Raw genomic sequence first — 14,868 nt, forward strand, 5'->3', positions numbered from 1 at the left:
TCTGAAAATTAGTAAGAAACAGCAAATTCTTCAGTTTATTACATTAACTGAAACATATTCTTTTATCTAATAGCAACTGAGAACATTTTAACTCTTTGCACATTGAACACAAGCAGAATATTTTTCCTTCTGTGAGGGCATTTATGAACACTACTTTCTAGACCAACAAGGCAAAAATATTATCTACAGCACCTATTTTGTTCATCTACAGCATATATTGTCTCTGGGTATGTCACGGCTGAGAAAATTATCTACAGCTTTGCACAAAGATTTTTGTTTAAATACCTATAACAGGTTTTAAAGAAAAGGGCTAGGCAAGCAAGGTTTTTTTAATTTGTGTTTCAATTAATACAATATAGTAGATAAAACAGCCTTTAGCCAGCCATTACCTGGTAAAGTGGGAAGTGAGCACACTATTGATAGCAGGGACTTTGCCATTTTCAGTTCGAATCAGTTAACATACAGCAAAGCAACAGTCTTGGACAGTAACCATCGTAACAGGAACACGGTCCAAAGCATGAGAATGAGCAAAGAGTTCAAATCATTTCAAGAGACCTCCACTTTCAGCCTTGGAAAGTCCACATATCAACATTCTGCAGTAGCTTTACAGACTGTCTCCATGTGATGGTCGCATAAGCTCTGTCTTCTTATACAACAGTTATCAACCAAGTCTCATTTTACAACATAAAAAAATCCCAGGCCACTAGAAAGTTTCAAAAGTAAATTCATGTCAGTGGATAACAAAGAAAATTGGTAATTCATTTACCTCACCTCAACAGATCAATTCAGAGAAGTTGGAAAAAGCATGGTTGTAACACAAACAGCATTTACTGTAACAAATAAACTTTGTGGAAATGACAAACTAACACTGTCTGGCAACAAATGAAGAATATAAAACAAGTTTTCATTTGTTTACTCTTGACATTCAGTGCTGACACTTTGTCAGTTAGGAAGTCATTCAAACTGGTTTAAAATACATGCTTGGGAAGAATTCACAAAAATCTCTCAAACAGGGAGGGACAGAAGACTACAAATATTTCAGTACAGATAAAGTTTAAAGCAAATAGACTGACTTCACTCCAGGCCTCTAAGTCTCTATTTCAGGTCTGGACAACCCTTTCTTTCCAGCTTCTGAGTACTACAATATAATTAATTAACGGATGTTTCTGCCAGCAGAAGGGAACAGGGAATAGAAGCAGGAGAGCTAAAGTTTTTTTCTGATTACAACAGTGAACAGGAATGACCACATTACTTGGCCCAGCCACATATCATTACCAATTACAAACATTATTTTAGGGGAATAGATTAGCAATTAGATTGCATTTACAGGAATCTTTGCTGTGGACAGTGACAAAGTTTTCTGATGAGTCTTCTGTCCCTTCCTAACAGTAGAAAAAGCATTGAGCTGTGTGTTCGGCTTTGCAGACCCTGAGTATGCATGCATGGTATTTGATTTTCTGGGACAAGTGATGGTCTGGATTGCATTCTGAAGAGCATAATTGGTCTTAGCTCAAGGCCACTTAAAATGGCACATTACTGTCTATTGAATAAGCTTACATGTAATGCAATACTGATAAATTTCACCTCACCACCAAAAATAAGGTCAGACATTGTTTCGATAAAAAGACATTTTATATGAAAACATTCCCTTTAGAAACATAAAGCCAAAAGGAGACAAAAAATATTCTGTCACAAGTGGAACTGCCAGCTTTGTTGATACTTTCTGCCATAAATCCTTTAAAAGCTGGAAATTCGCATACATTTATCACCAAAGGAATGGAAGAACTCAAACGATAATTTTTTCTCAAAAATACAGTCACCACTTTTGGTGCAAACACTGAGAGAGAAGCTCACTTTATACAGATTAGGTCAGCAAATGGCATCAGTGTAGCTCTAAGACCATTCTGCTCAGGGTAATACCTTGTTTCTTGGCAGAACTAGTTATCTCATTTCCAGTTTATTCATGATACCTTGACAAAAAACAAAATAAAAACGTTTCCCAGAAAACTTTTATTTTACTGTCATTAAGTATCCAGAAGATAATGACAAGTTTTCAAATTCCTGCCATCAGATTACTAGCAGAATTTTAATACGTGTGCCCGGTCCACAAGAGGAAATTTGGAAGGGCTTTTCAGATGCTCAGTCACTCCAAGACCCTGCCCACCTCCTCAAGTGCACTGATATTTGGGGCCTTTGCCTTAGGGGAACTGCAGTGGAGAAATTCCTCTCCTACACAGGTACAGCACTGCTCTGCAGTGGAAAGGGGTCTGTTCAGTACCGGGGCAGAGAGCACCAGGACACCCAGTATCCCTTAGCAGATCTTGCCTCTGCTCCTTAATTAACTTGCCAGATCAACAGTACTATTTGGGATGGGATGAACTATTCTATATGAGTAGACAATGGGATTCTAAATGACACTGTTACAAAGTCATTATCATAAAAAATTTCCAAGACAGTTGTTTTATTTGAAGTGCTAAATTAGTTTTCTTGTACTGGTAGTATTCATCATAATGTAAGTTTGGCATCTCAGGACAACATTTTAATACTAATGCTGTTGAGTGGAAAGAAATAGTGTTTCCAATTTTCTAGTAAAATGAAAAAACCCTAATTACATTTATTAATAGATTACAGTGACAGACAAGGTAACTCTAGGAAAAATATCTACATTCAAGAGTGTTTAAGAGAAAAATTTAATCCTAGTATTTCCAAATATTCTTACACTCTAGCTTGTAAACTTTAAATGTTCTTCAATGGTTTTTGCATATGGTGTGATCCAACATTAAAAATAAGCTCACAGTAAGTTTCAGCTCCTATGCCTGCTTAACATTCTTCTGAATTAATAGCGATATCCATCTTAAATGCATTAAAGTTGAAAGCACCACCCACAGAAGCAGCACATGTACAAGAACTCCATTTTGGGAAATGTCAGCTCTTAAGAGAGTACTGCTGTAAGAGATGGAAATCCACAGCACTAGCAAATCAATCCTGCACATTCGTAACAAGTAGATCTTGTTTTTCAAGACAAACAGTTCTCTCTATATCTAAAAAATGAATTTAATTTTCTATGTTTCATCCAACATTGCTATCTCATTTCAATGTGATGCTTTTGTAATTAATAAAATTCCTCAAAAACCTTCTACAGATGTTTTTGGCTTACATAGAAGACTGTGTGCTATATCTGTAGTGATATGGATAAAAGTACATGTTGTCACTAAAATAACGGATGGAATTTGACAACGATGTTTATATTTACTGTCATCCTCTTTGCTAAAAAAGGATTGATGCTACTACTCTAACAACTTCCTAGAAAGAGCAAAATAAAGAGACTGGAAAATCCAAATGACTCAAGTATTATAAGTCTCAAAGGAAACTTTAAAATTTAAGTAAATTTAGATTACACTCTGATTACAAATCCTTGTATAGATTATTGCAAAACTAATAAGTACTGCATGTTTTGCTGTGCATTTTTATGCTGAGATAAGCACAATAATTTCAGTATTCTGTTCACTTTCCTCCCTGAAGACAATGAGTAGATTCTGCCACTTTATCACAAGTAAATCATACCAACTCAGGCCATATGACACACAACAAAATGTGGAACCATTTTAATACTTCAACTGGTAAATGGATTCGAGCAAGTTTTTTTTTCACCAAATCTTCCTCCTCTATTCTTAAATATAAATCTTGAATCATATAAACATTTAAAACAGCTCTTCAAGGCATTATCTTCAAGGTATTTATCATTAAATCATGCATTTGTGCTTTCTTCCTTTTTTGAGAAAGGTAAGAAACCAGAGACTTAGGACTAACATAGTAGGTTAAGAAAAGGAAGAGGAGATGCAGAAGGGCATATCATCTCACACTGATAAATAATAAAAAATTATTTATTTCAATAATTTTTCTGGAACATATGTTCAATCTTTCTTCCCTTTGTTCAGAAACACATACACTCTTACCTACAAAGCAAGCACAAGCCCAGTAAAAAAATTAGGAATACAGTAGAAAGAGGTTCAGGATTTGAACAGTATCTAAATAACTTTTTCAATAACTCCCAGAGGACGATAGACAATGGAAGCTACTACTAGTGAATATACAGTGGAAAAACTAAACACTCTCCCTAAGACATTCTCATCAACCACAGACCTAGTTTCCTCAACATGGGAATCTAGCCAATGCTCCAAGGTGGCCAAGGAAAAAAAAAAACAAAAAACAAAACAAACAACCCCAAAAAAAAAACCCAACCCAGTAATTTCCCTCATATTTTCCTCAGGAGAAAAGAAAGATACCCATATATACAGTAAACTTTGGAATAAAGAACTGACAAGAACTAGAAACACTGTTAGTATTACAGTGGGATATCTCCCAATAGCCTAGAAATATGAACTGTCTATACATACATGTACATTTTCAATAGCTTTCCTGGAAGGAAGTTTTTAGAAATGTTAATTCAGTTATGCAGTTATCATGTCCAGGGAATGCCAACATGATGATGAATGACATGTCACACGCAAAAAACAAACAGATGAATCACTTTTTCAGGAAAACAGACTCTTATTGTGTTCACCTATCCAGGAATATTAAATATATTAAAAGTACAAGGATATTTTTCATTTATATATAGATAGGTACATACACACAAATACATATGTAAAAATAGTGAGAATACTGAAAAAACATTATGTACTACCATGCATTTGATATATAGTATTATTTTTGGACCTAGCAAATATACTTTTTTAATGACTTTGCTCTAAAAGAAGGGACTTTCTAGCTCAGATTACTTGGACATTCTTACTGTTTACTCTTCCATCTTTTTTGTAAAGTCAGAAGAGATTTCCCTGAGAACTTCAAATAAATAAGATATCCAGCTGCACAAACACTATATATTCTGTTAGATTACTTTGGCTTCCTAAGGAATATTTGACTTTCTCTGAATGTAAATGATTAAAGAGAATCCATCATACGAAACTGATTGGTGAACTGTTTAAAGTGGTAATGGCACCTCTTCAAAGACGATATAGAGATAAATGAAAAGACCGTGTTATGGTAAAGCATCTCAGATATCCAAGGTCTTCTAGGGAAATGTTAATGTAACTAAGCACTGCATCCCCCAATTAAGAAATAGTATTTAAGCGACAGTTCTATAAAATAGGATCCACACTGCATTCTTTTTTAAACAATTTGGTATTTCATCTGTTCTAAATATGGCCAATAAAAGCTTGGGGTTTCCTGAACATCTGCCCATTCATAAATAGTAACTTCAAAAAATGTAAGGAAAGGCAAACCATGTTCTAGAATCCACAAAAATTATATTGCTCTGTGAGTTACGCTCACAAAATGACACAGGCTAACAATGCTCAATTATGTAATGGCGTTACTTTTACCATTTAAATTTGTTTTAAATTTGGGCATAGGTTTTTAACTTTAGACGTTAAAGAAACAAAAACTAAACTTTGTCCAAAAACCTTGTTTTTGCTGAACTTTAGAAGTGTGGATCAGCAGCTCTGTTTCCTAAAGAGCTATCTGTCAGCAGGTATGTATGTGCACAGAGACAAGTAAGAAAGGACTACAAGGAAATAAAAGATGCACTATTGCCTAATTGCCACATCTGGTGACATGGACAGGCCTCAGTTCAATGTCTAATGATAAAGGAGGAGTTTGGATTTGATTCTTCCTCATTTAAGGAATAAACAGCAGACTTCCATGTACAAAAAAACATGGCCAAAAATGGTTCAGTGCTTGGACTCTAAACTCAGTAAGAAACTTGATTTAAGAAAATTGAGAAAGTGAAAGTACACTAATGAAGCACAATTACTTCTTACAGCCATTCATTCATAACCCCCCTCACCCTTCCATCATTAAAGTCTTCTCACAACTTCTAAAATTTAGCACACAGCAACAGTTTGAAGTGGAACTCAGATTCGCCATTTTACATCTTAACCCAGATAGGATTTGTTTTTCGCATTTTATGTCACTCATAGAACCATCATTTTCATAGCTGAAAATATCTGGTTCAATTGAAGTGCTTTGTATAATTTGTGTTTGGGTCCACTTAATTTACTTCCTAGCTGTGCAGCATAGTAGCTATACGTCTGTCCAAAAAGTTAAAAACTGTTAATTAAAAACAGTTCTCAGGGACTTTTTTTTTTATAAAGTGATTAGAAACTCATTACTAGCTAAAAACTCACAGTTTATCTCTGTAAATATTTGAGACTATCTTTCTAGATTGCTAGCAACAGATCATTGGATCATTATAAATGAACTACAGAGCATTGACTCTGCTTTTGATTATAGTTATCTCATTCATAAAAATGTTATCTCTATTACTCTCTTGTTATTAGAGAAAATGAACAATCCTGTGATTTATGTGCTAGCTGGTAACTAAGGAGGTCTGGATCCTACTGTGTTATTTACAACAAACTGTCTAAGTGACCTTGCTCAGGCACACAAATGAGAAACTGTGGGGTCACAAGCAGGGTTGAGTCACTTCATCTGCAGTAACTGCAACTGGAGGGCTCGGGCACAGCAAGGGGCACGCGGGGAGCTCTGGAGTGGAGTGAGGGGCACCCGGACTGCTCTGCAACAGAGGACTTTGCGGCACACTTGCATTTGCTCTTCAGCACTGCATGGTAATTGCATCTAGCTACTTTCACTGCTGGCTAGGCTACAGTCATCAAAGATTACTCTTATTGGGCAAAAACTACCGAATTATTCTATGAAAATCCCCTTTGTTTACCAGATCTTCTTAAAGCTATTCATATAATTACTTACTAGCATAATCTGAAGACTGGTTAAGAGTGAGCAAAGGAAGACCAGTAGCAAAGGTAAGAATCACTACCTTAGTTCAGACATACATTAAGAAGACCTAGGCCAGCACATGCCATAAAACTGTTTTAAAGCATAGCTGCCATTTTCCTAAGTTAACAGCCTTATGTTTGCATTAGCACCAAATAAATGCATTTTAAAAGTAGAGGCAATCTGCTTCAGTTTTTAAAAAGATCTTCAAGACATTTAAGTTCACTTGCCTGTTTATACAGGAAATCACTAAATTTTAACCTACATTATTCCCAGCAGAAGTTACTGTTGTTAGCTAAAGACAGAAAAGGAATATGAACATACATAATTACTTTTCAGTTTACACAACTCAGGCATCTAATACCTTCAGAAAAGTTCCTCACTGTGCATTTTCCCTTCATTCTCTTTCCTCATCTATTATTTTTAATAAAGCTATATGATAAATGCTTTACTGTTTTCTTGGCAACACTTGTCAAAAAATATTACATTTATGTAAATTACACTTTTTTTTTTTTTTTTTTGGTGGGGCCACAAAACCAGAAGTGTCTCAACTCTGTCCACAACCAGAGTTTTGACATCATATCTATGTGGCAAAGTAGCATATACTTTGAGAGAGAAGATCATATTTCTACTCAGTCAGGAGTAGAGGAAGGGAGGGCAAGAGATTGTACATATAAATCCAGAATATTATCTAGTGCTGCTATTAGCTATTTTCTTCCCTGACAAAACAGTAAAAAAATGAAAATAATTTTTCACAGAGCACTGTGAAAATGCAGACTCCCATAAGGAAAACCATTTTTTTCTCCACCAACATTAAATTTTCATCCTACTTCCACACCTCTTTGCTAATCTTGGCATTGAAAAAAATAATACCTGTATTGCAATATGCAAAATGAATGCAAACACAAAAAAAATCAGAAACCCTTCAGGAACCTCAGAATTTCAAGCATTTTGAAAGTACTGAATTTCACCACCTAAGCACATCAAAAAAAAAAAAAAAAATCTTTTTTTACATTCTCTTCAAACTCATAGTTCTAAATTTTAGTCATCTTTCGCCATGGAAAATCAATACCTTAGCTGCTTTCAGTTATTGCAGTAGATAATCAATTTTTGCAGCAAATAAAACAAATGATGATGTTTCAGTATGAGAAAGATCTCAAGAATACTACCACAAGGATGAGACAAATACCTAATAGTGAGTAATGACATAAAAAAACAAGGTAAAGGGACAAAAAAGAGGCTGAATATCCTGTTCAGCTCCTTCTGTCAGATTGCAATGTCTTGCCTGTCACCCAAGTACCTCAACATTCATAATACAACAGAAATTTCCTTCCTTATGGTTTCTCAGATACATTTTGAGTAGATCAGTGCTGTGAAACACCTCTGAGACACCATGGCACTTCAGCTGCAGTTTAGCTCTGCAAGTGATGGTGAGTAAAAGAGAGGGAATAAGAATAAGGAAAAAACAGGAACTTGAAGTCTTCTTTGGAGGACTGCAAAGGCAGGAAAAAAAGTATAATGAATGAAAGTCTGGAACTTCCAGAGAAGAAAAAAAATTATGGATGCATCATACCAGCCTGCAAAATAAAAACTCATTATTTTATTTGTAAAGCAGTTTATATTCACAAAACCAATACCTGCCTGTTATTCAGTGAGAAGTTCTGTTTCTAGATGGTGTAACAATCTGAACCAAGACATAACAATAACTCAATGCAAGACAGACCTTCTGCAAGTTTCAGTAAGGGGTTTTCTGTTTCTATTAACTACCTATGGGGCCAATCTTTTTCAGATTTTAGGCAGGAGACAATAAGGTAGCAGACAGGGCTGGATGTGAAGTTGCACAGAAGATTAGCATTTGTAGGCAATGCAGACCTCTACGCAGACATTCCACAAGGTATATATATAGTTTTCTAATCCAAGAAGGCTTTTTCATGCTGAAAAGTAGGGAAATATGTTTTTTAATTTCAAATTTTAATTTAATGACATGTAATATAAAACATTATGGAACTAATGTTTCTCTGCCTTGCAGCCCACATACTTGGCAGGGCATTCTGAAATTCTTCAAGGATCTAGTGGGAGAGGAAGAAATTCCTTACTACCTCCACAAAACTCTAGAATATAACAGAGTTGCTCCACAAACAACTATGGGGGTGTGTTGGACACAGCAAATTCCACGGCCATTGCTCCCCCCGAGCACTGCTCTGTACACTGAGACCCTGAGCTGTTCTGTTTGGCACATGAATAGGTTTTCATAAAGACTTTCCATTCCTGTGGTATGGGTTATGGGGGACGGCTTTAATTTGCCCTCATATTTCATGCTACATTTATTTTAGCAGGCAGATAAAATATGTATCATTTAAATGTAATTTTGATAATAAACTAGCTTATATTACATTTTATTACTGGATAGGACACAGAAATTCTAAGTGCATAGAAAAATTTTTGCACCACCCTTCCAAAATGATGAAGGCATGTCTTTGAAGGCATGTCTTTACCATCCTATTACAACCAATCAAAATGTTCTTCCACATACAGATGCTTTGTTTTTACCCAATTCAGTCAATTTTAAATAATAGTATTCTGCAAGGAAGCATATGCTATCAGGGTTCAGTAAAATAACTGTCCACATAACTGCATCTGTGACTTATACACTCTACAACAATTGCTAATATCCAGTAGATAGTCCTCTTTCACTCTCCATTCCTCTTTCAGTTCCTGTCCAAAACTCCATTTTGATCAAATCTAAACTGTGAGGTTTTTTTCAAAAAGAACTGCCTTTGCTTTCTGCTTTTCAAGAAACCCCTCTGTGTTTTTAGGAATGTCGTAGGGAGGAAAAACACACCAAATTCTACACTGAAACATGCACATATCCACCCTGCCCATGCCTGCTCTTGGGGTTGAACATGCACAGCTGAGGGCAGAATTTGGCCTGAACTGTGGATTCAGTAAGGGAAGCCAACATCAACTCAACACAGCCCACACAGATCTTTGGACAGCAAAAAATGTTTACTTAAGGAGGGAATACTATCCCCAGCTCTAAGGGTTATTGCAACTTCTTTAGCAAAGAACAGGGGAAAAGAGATGATGAGACTACAAGGGCCTCTTTTGGGCTTCTATTAAAAGCAAATGCATGTGACTAGGTAGAAGCAAGTTACTCCTATAGATGCAGATTCATTTCTTGCCAGAGCAGCATTTCTGAGTTGATATTAGGTGTGAGTGCAAATCATGACATGAAATTTAAATTTAGAAAGTTCCAACATAAGGCAGAAGGAAAACCAGCGAAGCAGTTGCAGGCACAGGGGTTTCCTCCTGCCCACATGAGCATCACAATACATGCCAACTGCCTAAAACACTCCTGGAGTAATATCAGAATGACAAGAATTCATTGTTTTAATGTAAAACTAAGACATGTAGAAGACTTTGGAGCCCTTATATATATTCCTTATAATTCTCAATAGCAAATACTTTAAATATCCAGTTCTGAAAAGCTGCTATCTTTGGGGGAGGAGGCAGAAATCAAAGAGCAGTTAAAGTATTAGCTTCTTATACAGTGAAAAATTAAGGACACAATGGTCTTGCTGCAACTAACACTGTTTAAAGGTGACAGGTTGAGCTCGCCCAGTTGTAATTTATATCTCAGCAACAGAACCAATGTTTTATTCCCAACCGTTGGAAGGAGGTAACACATCTGCTAAAACTCTAGCACAATGGCTGGCTTCGCACTGCAACAGGAAATGTAACCCAATAGTCTCAGAACTTCTAGCCATTTCTTAATGTAAAAGGATTTGAAAATTCAGTTCACTGAAACATCTGTTGAGCTCTTGCTACTCTAACACATGATATTCTTTCTGCACTGTTACCTGCCAACAAAAACATTTCGTTCCATGTAAGAGTATCACTGGTGTGTGATAATGGATCTCTGCTTCTAATTTTGTGTGCCATTGCACACTCACAAAATCACCTGGGGGTTACCCTAGATAACACAGTGAGTGTAAGCTCAAAACTTACAATAAATGTATTTCATTTCAATCTTGTATGTAAATAGTAACAAATCAGATGGGTTCTGAAATGACTAGCATTAATTTAAAACAAAACAAAATTTTCTTTAAAGAGAAAAAACTTAGACAAACTGTTCTTGAGAGAACGTTCAATAAGAGAGAGAAAAGGAGAGAGAGAGAGAGAGAACGAAAAAATGAGTGAAAGAACACAAAAAAGAGAAGTAAAAAGAAAAAAAAAAAAGTAGAAAAAGAGCTCAGGGAAGCAAAACCCTAAAGCCTTAGGTCAAACCAGCTAAGCATATGCATGGCCTACCCAGTTACTTTCTGAGCTTCTATTCCAATGTGTTATTTACAGTGGCCACTTGTTTCAATTTACATTTAATTATACTACAAGCTTCTCCAATTGACTGAGTAACTATATAGTGGTAAATAAAAGAGAGGCCCTTTGAACATTAGTAGAGCTACAGTTACCATAATAATATAATGGTAATTTATTTGCAACTTTGCTTTCAAAAAAAAAACCAAAAAACCAAAAAACTACTTCTCCATTTCTGTCTGGGAAATCCCTGTAGATTTTAGATGTTGAAAAGAGATGGGTGGAAAAAAAGGAACAGTCTTTCAGTTTCCAGTATCTCCTGTATACTTATAACCATCAGCAACCATTTCTGTCTGGGAAATCCTTGTAGATTTTAGATGTTGAAAAGAGATGGGTAGAAAAAAAGGAACAGTCTTTCAGTTTCCAGTGCTTTACTTAATAGTAAATAGTAAGTATCTCCTGTATACTTATAACCATCAGCAATTTAAATATTGTGTTTCAAAAGCTGACCAGACAACTCTCTGTTATTCAACAGAAGAGTTCACTATAACCAGTACAAACATACCATAATTTTTATGCTGTAGTAGCTGATAAAACAGGTTTAGAAAAAGTGAAGTTGCATTTCTTCTTGCAGTAAGGGATGACCGTTTACAGAAGTAACTAAAATTGTGCCTTTAAAAGCCTCACACTTGAAAGACAGACAAACCCAAAGTATGCTTGTTCTTTTAGGAAAACCAGATTCTAAGTGATCTGCAAACTTTAGCTTAAGCAGAAACTTAAAATAGCCTGACTTCATAAAGTGTCCTCGTTACTGAAATGAAGTCGCTGTAGTCACAGCAAATAACAGCAAACAGGTAAATAAGAGTGTGATACTAAAATACTGATTCTGAGGACTTCAGGGAATCAGCTAAAAATCAACAGCTACCAGCAGTATTTCCTAAGTTAAATTCTGTCATCCTAAATATCCTAAGCGCCGTGCACCAGAGGCTCTGCATGAACTCTCCCAAAAATGGCCATTCCCAGTATGCAGTAACATGCTTTTCTGAAGAAAGTGCTAGAACCTCATCAACCAAAGTGGAGCTCTTCACCAGTCAAGAACTGAACAACTACCTTAAAAAAGTATAGTTCAGATACACAATGTATATTTCTTCATTTCTGGAAACAAAACAAAATCATTACTAAATTGTTATGATTTCTAGTAAATAAATTGTAAATAGATGATTTCGTAAGTAAATGATGACGGAAATGATCATATAAAAATTATGACAATTAAGTCAAAGGCATAAAGACTAATCTCTCAGTAGCAACTTGTAGCCAGGACACAACATAAGAATTACATTGTTCTGAAAAAAAAAAATAGTAGGGAAACAAACGTATTTTCTATTTTCCTCCTGCATCTAGCTTCAAAGTTCCCAAAATACCTGAAACTATGAGCATTATTCTGAGCTATCCACCACTCTCAGAACAGCTACATAAGTCTTTCTGAAATAAAACATTAAAAATGTAATTATTTTTTATTAACAACTTTTACTACAATAATATTAAAAGGTTCCAGTTAGAATCAGGTATGTGCAGCTGCAGTCTGTGTGTGTGTGTATATATGTGTGTGTGTGTGTATATATATATATATATATGCATATATGTGCACCTATCTATAGACTCCAGGAGCCTCTACAGTTCAAAACATAGCAAAGACCTTCATACTGGTCCCAGAAGGGTTAGGCTCCCCATGTACCACAATGCTGCAGCAATTAAAGCTACTGCCTCAGAGATCAAAACTGGTACAGGCATATCTGCATAAACCTGATAAACCTGACCTCTCTCCACACAACCTTGGCACGGATCTCTCAATTCCAGTTATGGACCCAGCTCAGCTGCAGCTACTCAAATGCTGCTGCTGCATCATGCTGCATTGTGCAATGCAGAGAACCTTGCAAAACACAGGAACGTACAGTTCACAACCTTGGGATTGCAGCTTTAAGCTCTAAGATACACACACAGTATCCTGACCAAAACACTCATCTCAACTCTGGGGTGAGCTGCCACAGAAATCCTGAGAGGAAGCCCACAAAAAGATCCTCAACAAAATCTAATCCGGGTTGGTGGCAGCACAATCCCTAAAAAAGGAGAAGCAGCAGATCACTTGCTCCCTACAAATCTTAAAATAAAAAAAAACCTCTCACAATGATGATGCTGAGAATTTCAGCTCAGCTTGTTTACATGCCCAGGAAAAGGTGCTTTTCTAGTACTGGCAATCGAAACATTGGTAAAGCTCAGGGGAACATAACAATTCATATCAGAATATGAGTTATAAAACTGATGTTTATGCTCAACCCATACCCTCCATCATAGCATTCAAATAACTTCAGTGAAATACACACAAACGTTAAGGACTTCGTGAAGTGATTGGGCTTGGACTACAGTGCACTGTTATTCAGTGCCAATATTTTTTGTACTATATTTTGTTTTCTCTTTTATGTACCACTCATAAAAAAATAGATACTATATAAAAAAAAAAAAATCTATCAATTGTTTTGCAGAATTCAAAATGAACTTCAGTGTTTTATTTTGTTCCCTAAAGGATGAGATTATCTAAGCAAAAACCACAATAGGTTCCTTTGTGAAAATATGTCAGAGAAAATAAAACTAGCAATTCATAAAAGTTCCACAGACTGGATCCTTTTCCTGGGACATTGATAACATTCACTTATCCACTCTCAGGAGAACTTAAATAATTTCTTTTACAAATTCCCTTTACAAATTACCCCTAACACAACAGAGACACGGTTTTAAAGGTCCTGGTCAAAAAAACCCATGCTGTTGAAAGATATTATTATTTGTCCCAAGGTGCCAGAATGCTCACTTACCAATCTCACAGGAATAAATGCCTTTTGGATACGTAACAGTTGCAAACTGCAGGCAGTGGTTAGAGGTGTGAAGACTCTCCTGACTGACACATTGTCAGTGCACCACACTAGAGTGTTTGCAGTTTTGCTCCATGGGTCTCACAGTAGATCCAGTATTGTTCAAGAAGCTATTCGGTTCGGACATGTAAGCAAAGTTTTCAACACCGTAAGATGTGTTTTCCACATTAACCCAGCATAAATTAAGATTAATTTTATTATCTCAACGAAATGTACAAGTAAATCATTTTGTGCAGCTATACATACAAGTTCCACCACTGATTTGCTCATCTACTATAGGTTATGCGGTAGATTAAGCTACTTAAGGATGGATCCCTCTGCCTCAACAATTCCTTCTCTGCTCTTTTTAAAATAACATCAATTAATTTGGTCTGTATTCCCAGCTCAGGGAGACAGTAACTTATGTTACCCCACAATCACTCGTCAGTTGTGAAGTCTTCTGTAAAAGGGGCTTGGTTTGGGCTTGAACAAATTGGCATGGCTAGGGGAGTTCTAGAGGGGTACGGATCTTTTCATTTCCCTGGTTCATAGCTGCAAACATTCAAGGGAGACTCCCTCTCCCTGTTCCCCTTTTGGGAATACCCTTCTTTGGTAGCAAATAAGGGATGAGAGAGTCAATAAGGTTAAAGGAAGCCAGTTCTCAATGAAGTAAAAGTCATCCTCCGCCTAAAAAATACTTTGGACGCCTTCTAAATAACCTGGGTCAGAGGTTTAAGGGATAAGAGTAACCCCTCCAAGTGCTGGAGATGCTACAAATTCTTACATAATGAAGCCTCACAATGTTGGCTAAGAAAGAACTGCATAGCCTTTCATTATGTCATGGCCCCAGTCCAAA

The sequence above is a fragment of the Antrostomus carolinensis genome, unplaced genomic scaffold (genome assembly GCF_000700745.2).
Source record: "Antrostomus carolinensis isolate BGI_N321 unplaced genomic scaffold, ASM70074v2 scaffold18218, whole genome shotgun sequence".
Classification (NCBI taxonomy): Eukaryota; Metazoa; Chordata; class Aves; order Caprimulgiformes; family Caprimulgidae; genus Antrostomus; species Antrostomus carolinensis.